The sequence below is a fragment of the Grammomys surdaster genome, unplaced genomic scaffold, assembly GCF_004785775.1.
Source record: "Grammomys surdaster isolate TR1022 unplaced genomic scaffold, NIH_TR_1.0 262, whole genome shotgun sequence".
Taxonomy (NCBI): domain Eukaryota; kingdom Metazoa; phylum Chordata; class Mammalia; order Rodentia; family Muridae; genus Grammomys; species Grammomys surdaster.
Window position 1 is genome coordinate 976703 of NW_021604703.1, and position 10027 is coordinate 986729.

At 46.8% G+C, this 10027-nt stretch overlaps 1 protein-coding gene and 1 pseudogene across 1 annotated transcript in view; one reads left to right on the forward strand and one right to left on the reverse strand.

The window, feature by feature from the left end:
* Positions 1–3271, reverse strand: part of G3bp1 (G3BP stress granule assembly factor 1) — a 33221-nt gene extending 29950 nt beyond the window's left edge. The window contains exon 1 of the mRNA XM_028775916.1: positions 3194–3271. The gene's annotated coding sequence lies outside the window, so the exon portion shown is untranslated. The remainder of the gene's footprint in view (positions 1–3193) is intronic.
* A 4876-nt stretch (positions 3272–8147) lies between these two features.
* On the forward strand, positions 8148–8324 carry LOC114627931 (annotated as a pseudogene).
* Positions 8325–10027: the final 1703 nt, after the last annotated feature.

The following is a 10027-nucleotide window of genomic DNA, read 5'->3' on the forward strand; positions in this document are numbered from 1 at the left end:
GCCACTAGTCACTAGCTACAAGTGGGGTGACAGCTGCTGAATCTAAATTTAACACCTGAGGTTGGACGAAGGTTCTCCTGAGCTTGGGCAAAGGTTCCCCCACCAACTGTGACAACTACAGGGGAAAAGGAACATTATTTCTTTCTTAAGGGTCTTAACTTTCTTTCTTACAGGGTCTTAAAACTGTGTAGCTCTGCCGGGCGGTGGTGGCGCACGCCTATAATCCCAGCACTTGGGAGGCAGAGGCAGGCGGATTTCTGAGTTCGAGAGTTCGAGGCTAGCCTGGTCTACAGAGTGAGTTCCAGGACAGCCAGGGCTACTCAGAGAAACCCTGTCTCGAAAAACCAAAAAAAAAAAAAAAACTGTGTAGCTCTGGCTGGCCTGTAACTCACTATATAGACAAGGCTGATGCCTGGAACTCAAGAGATCTATTTGCCTCTGCCTGAGAGTGCTGGAATTAAAGATGTGTGCTACCACACCTAGCTTATCTACCTATTTGACAATTATCTTCTCTGTAAGTCAGCAATGTAATATAAACTGTAAAGCATACAACTCTATTTCGGCACTGTAACTTTAAAAACAAACAAACAAACAAAAAAAACAAGTAACCAGGCAGTTCTATTACATTGACAAAAAAAAATTGAAGAAAAACTTGGTTCGGGTTACAAATTCTCAGTTTTTTTATTAAACCTGTTAGCATTGGACTAATTAATTTAAAAAAACTTATGCACCCAGGTGTTGGTGCCACCCGTACTCAAGTGTCAGAGGCAGGCAGATCTCTGTGTTCAACGGCAGCCTAATCTACAGAGTGAGTTCCAGGACAGCCAGGGCTACACAGAGAAACCATATCTCCAAGAGGAAAAAAAAAAGAGAGAAAAACCATATGCAATCATAAACCTATTTTAAAAACCTAAAGTCAACCTATGCCTTGTGCTTTCCATGTAGTTCAGAAATACAAGGAAATTCATTATATAAACAATGACAGCTTTTAAAAAAACTGCTTTTAAGCAGATCAAGAATACATATTTCCAAAATCTAATGCTCAGACACTGGACTGACACCTGAGAACTGAAAACCGAAATGTGAGTTAAAGCAAAAGAAAACTGCCCAGTGTAGTACCTGTTAGAACCATAGCTCAAAAGACTGACCTCCACCAGCAGTCACCTCTGACCAGCTTGGAAGGGAGCACCCAAGGCTTCTGTCACTGTGCTTCCATTCACTGCTTTCTGATACAGAGCTATATAGTCAGTTTCCTATTCCTACCTTGCTTACCACCTGCCCGAGGCCAAGAGAACAGGTGTTTTGAGTGTGTGGGGATGACATTAACAACCATTCGCCTTGATATATTTGACCTCCAGCAGTTACTAAAACTACCTGGACTCAAAACTTCCCAGGTTAAATGCAGATCACTACTTTATTTTAAAACGTAATGAATTACTAACATTTGCCTACCCCTACATGCAGGTTATGTAGAACACGTTCCAAGGAAACAATGTTATATTCAGAAGCAAGCCAGTTAAGTTCAGCATACATCCCCCCCCACAGCCTTTGGTTCTTTACTGCCACTTTGTATTTACTTGGAAAACAGAAGCACAACTTGAAACTTCCTTGGTTTTTAACTTTTTGCAAGGATGTACACCTTTAGAGCTAGTCCTAAAACTTTGGCTGTAGTCTTGTTTCAGTAGCAAACATCTGCTAGCTAACCTGCTTTCTAAAGCTGGGAGTAGGTGATCTAGAAGTAGCCCATAGAAACATAGGTTGACCACAAATCCTTGAAAATGTCTTTGTGAACCCTAGAAATCCAACCAAATAAATACTAAAATAAATTACTTAGCTGGACTTGATGAAATGTGAACATTAACTCCTGGCACTGAGGAGATTCTGAGCTCCTCCTGAGTTCCAGGCCAGTAAGGGCTCATAGCAAGAATTTAAAAAAAAAAAAAAAAAGTTGCTCATAGATGGTTTGAGAGGAGACCTAACTGCTGTGCTTGCCAACAAACCCAATCGGTGATTGTGACCCAATGCACAATCACTGGACACTAGAAACCATCCTCTCCCCAGCAATTTCAGATGTGACTTATTTTTGTGGTTCTGGTGACTGAACCTGGGGCTTCCTGTATTCCATGCCAAGTGCTCCACCTCTGAGCTGAAGCTCGAGTCCTATCCAATTTCAAACTCTAACCTCAAGTCTGGTGAGAATTTAAACTCTTCATTTCCTTGGACTTATATTCTTCTCAAAGTTTTTTTTTTTTAATCTAAGTTTGTTCTGATTCAAAACTAAAACATTAGAAGTTAAAAGGGGGTCTAGAGAAGTCAAGATCTAATGTCAGAGTTTGACTTCCTGCTGGCGGGAATTTCCCATTACCTCGAGGTGCGTTTCGGACCTGCTGAGTGGCACACTCAGTTACATTATACTGCCTATATTTTCTTCTCTATTTTCTCCAGAAGCTAACTTGAAGGCGCATCTATGTATCCACGTAGGTGCGAAGAAAGCCAAGTCCTCCTTTGTCATTCAAAACCCCGCTGGGAGTCCCACACTGGCTCGCACAGATGCCACCACGGGTTTTCTCATGCTGAGGTTTGCACCCCAGGTTCAAGAGTTCGTTGGCCAAGTGCCCCACAGCCACACAGCCTGCACAGATGCCTATCCTTTCCTTACTGAGTGCCTTGGTTCTACCTCGTTCTCCAGTTCACTGTGCCTACCTGATCGCACCCAGGTGACCGGGAAGGGCGGGAAAAAAGGGAACTCCCGGCATAGTGCAGGGGAAAACAGTGGGGTTTGGAGAGATCACGTCTTGGGGTGGCTGTCTCTGCACCACTGAGCCTTTGATCCCGGGGTTGCGCGCCTCCGTTCTGCAGCCCTGAAAGGCGCGATCACGCTCTCAGCTTGGGCTCTCCCAACCCCCATCCCCATATCCGAAGGCTTCCTTAGGGTCCAGGCCCAGCTACAACATCCCGGAGAGCCGGCGCGCGCCAGAGAATGCGCGTGGAGCACGTAGGGCCGGCCAGACGCGTGACGCCCGCCGTTGGCGCGCCGGACCACGCGCCGGGCCCAAGGCGCAGGCAGGAGGCCGCGCCGGCCGTTGGTGGGGGTGGGGACCCGCCGCGCGGCCTCCCGGGCGCTCCGCTCGCGGCCGCAGCTCGGCTTACGCCCGGCCCGCATCCGATCAGCCCCACCCGCGGGCCCATGTACCTGAACGGCTGAGAGGGAAGACAGGGCTGCTGCGTGGGAGGAGGTGGCGGCGTCCCTCGCGCGATGCCGCGGCACGCGTGCCCGCCGCCCGCTATATAGCCACGCTCAGCCGAACCTGCTGCTCCCGGCCGCGTGCAGGGACCAATGGCCGCCTCGCCGCCGCGCCCCTTGGCTGCGATTGGACAGTGCCTTCGTCCCGGGGTCGGACTCCTGAGTGGCTGCCGCATCTGCCTATAACTGAAGGATTCAGAACCCAGATGGACACGAAGCAGCACCAATACTTGGGTGGGCTATAAAAATGAGGGCGGGATGCACTGAGAGCGACACTCAGACAAGCCAATAGCTGCATGCACCCGTTCTCATTGGCTTACATTTCTTTTTTCTGGGCGGAAACCCACTGTCCAGGCAGGAGCGGTTGATCCACAAGGTGGGGCCCGTGTACTTTGGGGAAGTAAACCCCATGCAACTAGGAGGTAGGCGCGGGGGAGCAAGGAAGCTCCCAGCCAATCGCAACACCGGATGGAACTGATTGACAGGGAGGGATGGACCTCTCCAAAGGCAGCCCCAGGGCCTCGGTGCCCTCCGGGGCGGTTAAGAGGATGTGCTAGCTGCGTCCTCCTTCGCTTTCCTTTCTCTTCCTCTGAGGTCGAATCCTGTCCTCGAGGATTCCTCTTTCGCCTTTTCTGGCGACTTTGGTACCCGGGATCTAAGTGACAGAGTCTCCCGGGTTTGGTGGGTTTTTGGGGATTTTGTTTTGTTTTGTTTTTTTCCTCTTCGCATCAAAACTTTTTTTGCATGCATTTCAGAAGAGCACAAGCTGCTGACCCTTAGCATTACTCAGCACGAATGCAGTGGCGACAGAGGACAGCGAAACTGGCTTGGTCAAGGGACCGCCGAGCATACCGCGAGGCAGCTTCGCTAGCGTTTGGGAATGCGCTTGTCCCCGGTTGGCTTCCGGGCTGGCGTGCCCGAGTGGCCCATGGACGTTTTCAGGAGGTTTTCCCGTCTTGCGATTGCAGAGACAAGGTCCCCACTTTGATCACCTTCTGGCTTTCGTGTGCTATAGGGTACATCACTAACAGCCATTGTCACATGCTTTTCAAATTGAAATGGGGACTTACCCAACTCCTAGGCAGACACGTCTAAGGTTCCCCTATAAACGCTCCAGGGTCCAAATAGCACCTCAGTCTGCTGCTGTCCGAAACTCGGGGGTTATGTGAGCCCTCTGGCCACCATGAGCATTTTATATTTAAAGAGCTGTAGTCCAAATGCTAAGCACAAACTAGACTGTGTTCCCTGGAGGCAGGGAGAATTTCAGGCCACCCTGAGCTACATAGCAAGTCGGAAGTCATCCTGAGTGACATGACATCCTGAAAGCAAGCTAAACTCACATTAATTTGTTTTTTTGTGTTTTTTTGTGGTTTTTTTTGTTTTTTTTTAGGGCTTTTTGAGCCAAGGTCTCCCCTTGTAGCCTATGCTGACCTAGATTTACCATGTAAACTCGATCTCGAACTGTAAAACATGTAAAACTGATCTCGAACTCGCCGTCGTCCTACCCCAACCTCCTAAATACCGGAAATAACAGGCGTTAAATTGTTTCGGCGAGTTTCCGAAAGGGAACACGTGGACAATCCCCTCGTGCAAAGGAAAGACTCAGCCAGCCCAGCCCAGGCTGAAAGGGAAAGGCAGCCAGGCAGAGCCTGGAATTCCGGAAGCCAGCAGCCAAGTGATAAGTCTGTACTGCTCAAACAGCTCAGCGTCTTCTGCCCTGAAGCAGCCAGAGTGCTTGTCAACAGTCAGCAGGCACTGAGCCTCCAGTAAAAACCTGGTTCTACGGCTGCAAACACCAAGCCCTGAAGCTGTACTAACATTCCTCCACAGCCTTCTCGGATCACTTGGTAGGATCACTAACCCAACCAAGGAATTTGGACTTTGTTTTGGAGCTGTATAGGCTTTCCTTGCTTGCTTGCTTGCTTGCTTGCTTGCTTGCTTGCTTGCTTGCTTTTAAAGATAGTCCTGGCTATCCCAGAACTCACTATGCAGACCAGACTGGACTCTAACTCACAGAAATCCCCCTGCCTCTGCCTCCTGAGTGCTGGACTTATAGGGATGCAGCCCCACACCCATCTGGAAGGTTTTTTTGTTGTTGTTCTTATTGTTGATTTTTGTTTTTTGTTTTTAAGGTAAACCAGGAAATTTGAGATTCATTTCAGGTTTTGCAGGAAAAAAAATGAAATACCTAGCTGGGCAGTGGTGGCTCACGCCTTTAATCCCAGCACTTGGGAGGCAGAGGCAGGCAGATTTCTGAGTTCGAGGCCAGCCTGGTTTACAGAGTGAGTTCCAGGACAGCCAGGGCTATACAGAGAAACCCCGTCTCTAAAAACAAAAACAAAAAAAACAAAAGAAAAGAAAAAAAAAGAAATACCTTATTCAGAGAACTTTGACAGATTTTCACAAGGATTCTTTTTATTAAAATTCCAACGTTCCTGGCAGCTAAAACTCTCTCTCTCTCTCTCTCTCTCTCTCTCTCTCTCTCTCTCTCTCTCTCTCCATATTATTTGTTTAACAAATAACATAATCACAGCCCCATCTGGCCTGGAACTCATAAAGATCCTCCCTATTCTGCCTCTGCTGGCATTAAAGCAGCACACCACCAAAACTAGCTTTAAGAGACTGCTTTAAAGATGTATTTATAAGGGGAGAAATCCCTAAAGAGACATAATCTTTTTGTTGTTTTGGAATAGTACACATGCATGTGAAGTGTTTCAATCAAGACCACCCTATTCCCTCTCCCCCTAATTCCATGGGGGCTCCCACTGGGTCCACTTAGTACTGCAGCTATGTGCATGGGCATGGGACCATCTACTGGAGCAATAGTAGCCTCTCTGGTGCCATCTACCTGAAGAAAACTGACTTTCCCTCTCCTAGTGACCAGTTGCCAGTAGCTCCTCAGCTAAGGGTGAAACTAAGCAGGAGCATCGTCTGGCTTGACTTTTCCCAGATCTTGTGTGCATGCTGGCATTGTCACTGTAAGTTCATATGGGCAGATGCCCTGTCGTGTCCTGAATCATCCACTGTCTCTGCCCCTTAGTCTTTCTGCCCACTATTCTACAGAGAGCTTTGAGCCTCGGAGTGATACTGGCATCCAATTTAGGGTTGAGAACTCCACAGTCTCTTGTTCTAGCATGTTGATCAAATCATGAATCTCTGTGTTCATCACCAGCTACTGCAAAAAGAAGCTTCTCAGTGAGAATGAAAAGATTTTTGCAAACCCAAGGATTGCACACAGGCCCTGAGGTCTTCCAGTCATGGAGTTGGAGTTAGGGCTGGGGGTGGGTATGGGGATGGGGGTAACCAGTCCTCTATAGATTTCATGAAACTCTGTAAACAAAGGCTTACTACAGTAACGTTCAGGGCAGCACCCTTTGTAACAGAAAGAAGTCAAAGCCAGGTATCTTGTTGCAGGTGGAGGCAGGATTACCACTCTAAGTGAGCTACTATGTAGGAAGACTGCATCCAAAAAGAAAAAAAGAAAGCAATCCCACCCGAGCATCTAGCTACATAGACAGACATACTAACACTAACAGACACAATAACACAATCTCCACGTCCAAGGGACAGCCACCAAACCATCCAGAAGATGAGTCTACCAGTGTCAGTATAGAGCTGTTCAAAAGACAGAGACCAAAGAAGAGGGGAGAGTAGATACATTATGCCAGGCATAAGGCAGGTCAACATGGCAGAAGTTTCCATGGAAACGCTGAGGAGCCAGGGCTGCCCAGGCCCACCTATTTCTGTGTCTTTTCACTGGGCTTGCACTGGCAGGAAAGAAGCTGAGTCACAAGAAACAGTTAATGATTACCAAGAATGGGATGTACTTTGTCCTAGGGGAGAAGACTGGTTTAGATTTCATTCTGTACCCTTTGCCACTGTGATTTTTTTTTTCTGTTTAATTTTTTGTTGTTTTATTTGAGTCAGGGTCAAACAGTCTGGCCTTTAACTTCTGATCCTCCGGTCTTCACCTTCCAACTGCTAGGATGACCGGTGTGAATCACCAGGCACAGCTTGTGAGTGAGCACCCATCAAGGCCTGCCTGTGGAGGTCAGAGGACAGCAAGACAGGAAGCACCTGTTCTCTCGTCCTACCATGTGGGACCTGGGGATGAATCTCAGGTTGTTGCCATTACCTGGGCCCAAAATATAAAGATCTTTTTTATTTTTGAAAGACGTATTTATTTTATGTATATTGATATGCCATTGCTCTCTTTGGAGACACCAGAAGAGGGCATCAGACCCCATTGCAGAGGGTTGCAAGCCAACATGTGGTTGCTGGGACTTGAACTCAGGACCTCTAGAAGAGCAGTCAGTGCTCTTACTCACTGAGCCATCTCTCCAGCCCTAGAGATCTTTTTGTTGTTGTTTTGGGACAAGATCTCACCATGTAGCCTTGACCGGCTTGGAACTTGATATGGAGACAGGCTGGTGTTGAATTCACAGAGCGCTGTCTGCCTCTGCCTCCTCAATGATGAGATTAACGGTGTGTGTCTTCACCTTGAGCCCGGGATTAGGAGTTTGAGCTTATCTTGGGCTATATTGTAAGCTCTTGTCTCAAAAATTAATTAAGTGAAAGAAAAGAAAAAGAAAAAAAATAGTAAAATAAACCAGGACAGCAAAAGCTCTTTCTACAGTCTAAGGATTGGAGCTTGATTCCCGGCACTCATAACATGAGAAAAGCCACTCATTCAAGCTGTCCTCCGACCTCCAGATACATGCCGTGGTAAACAAATGTGCAAATTCACACACATAAAATAAGTATATTTAACATTTTTTAAGAGTCACTGTGGCCTAATGGCCACGTGCAGAGAAGATTTGTCTTCTGGTCATGCTGAGCTGGTCACTGGGTTTGTTGAAGGACATCAGCTACAGAGTTTGTGATTCAGGCAAAGATTGACGTCATGGCTGATCCAGAAAGTGATGGCCATTTCCAGTTCACTGGTATTAAAAAAAAATTCAACTCTTATACCCTCACAGGTAGAATGAATTGTGTCCTGGCCACATATGGAGGCATTGCTTTGTTGGTTTTATACTTCAAGTTAAGGCCTAGAAACCCTCCAGCTGGAAAGGCAACATAAATGGATTTTGAGATGTCTGACGTCATCTGTTAAGTCCCAAGCCTGAAGAAACTGATGTGAACCCACCATTTCTCAATTTGTACAATAAATTATGAACCTGGAAAAAAATATTTTTTAAATTTAAAATTAAAACCTTACAGGGGTGGTTGGTGGTGGCACATGCCTTTAATCCTAGCACTCAGGAGGCAGAGCCAGGCAGATCTCTGAGTCCCAGGACAAACTAGTCTAAAGACTTAATTCCAGGACAGCCAGGGATATACAGAGAAATCCTATGTCGAAGATAGATAGATAGATAGAGAGAGAGAGAGAGATAGATAGATAGATAGATAGATACTAACTTTTTCCCTTTTTCTGAGAGGCAGTCTAAATGAAGCTATCAAAACTTTAAATGACAGACAATTCCTCACATTCTAATTTGTTCTAGTTTGAATTTTAGAGAAGTGTGTGTGGTGTCATCACAACACTAACTGCATTAAGGCCAGAAGCAAGCTATACATCCATCAGGTGAGGACTCTCAGTGAGGCATGTCGGGGCAAGGAAAGGAAGTCGACCGCAGGAGGTGAAATGAAGATGACTTCCCTTCCCCCAGAATAAGTCCGGAGCCATCGGCACTCGGCACTGGCTCCATGGCTATTGCTTCAGTCTCTGTGACATTTCTGTCATGAACAACTAGGTGGGAGGTCCTTGTTCTCTAGAAGTCATGTGGAGTTGGGGCAAAGAGGCAGAGAGTGGGCGGTGTCAGTTCCTTTTATGAGGGATACAGATGCTTTCCCAGAAGCCTCCCAGCCAGAACCCTGGCACATTCTGCAGGGGGACCTATTTCTTGGACACCCATGTCTTAACCTTCTGGACAGTTGAATCTTCTTACATCCATCACACTTTTGTATCAGGGTTAAGGGTTGTTAGTCCTTGGGACGTGGCGTTATGTAGTCCAGGCTGGCCTTGAACTTTCAGCAGCACCCAATTCTAAGTGATGAGATTAACAATGTTCATTTGTTCACTGCCATGCCTGGCCTACTATGTTCTTACATTTATTTTATTTTGGTTCATTATATTTAAGACAGGTACTCATGAGGCTCAGACTGGCCTCCAATTCATGACTCCCCTGCCTCAGCCTCTGAAGCGTAGGGGGAGAGATTGTTTATAGATACATGTGCTCCCTCTGCCCCCCACATCCAGCTCGTCTTAGATTTTTAGGCTTTCCCAATTAGCCAACTTCTTATAACTTTTATGTTCAAATTATAGTGTGGTTTCTGCCTGGACCCATCCTGACACACAGAACGACAGATTGCCTCCTTAGCTTAGGGATCTATCATCTCTTAGCCTTCAGCTCAAGGACACAAATGGCTGGTAGAGGAGATAAATCTAGTCTGTTGGTCCTTCTGGCACTGTCGAGGATGCCAATTTGCTTCATGGATATCGGAGTTACCCATGAAGTAACTCAGTTACTGGAGCTGCCATAATTGGGTGGGAAGGACACAGTCTCACTGGCTTTTGTTTGTTTTGTTTCTTTCTTTCTTTTCTTTTTCTTTTTTTTTTTTTTTTTCGAGACAGGGTTTCTCTGTGTAGCCCTGGGTGTCCTGGAACTCACTCTGTAGACCAGGCTGGCCTCGAACTCAGAAATCCGCCTGCCTCTGCCTCCCAAGTGCTGGGATTAAAGGCGTGTGCCACCACCGCCCGGCTGTTTTGTTTCTTCTTAGGAT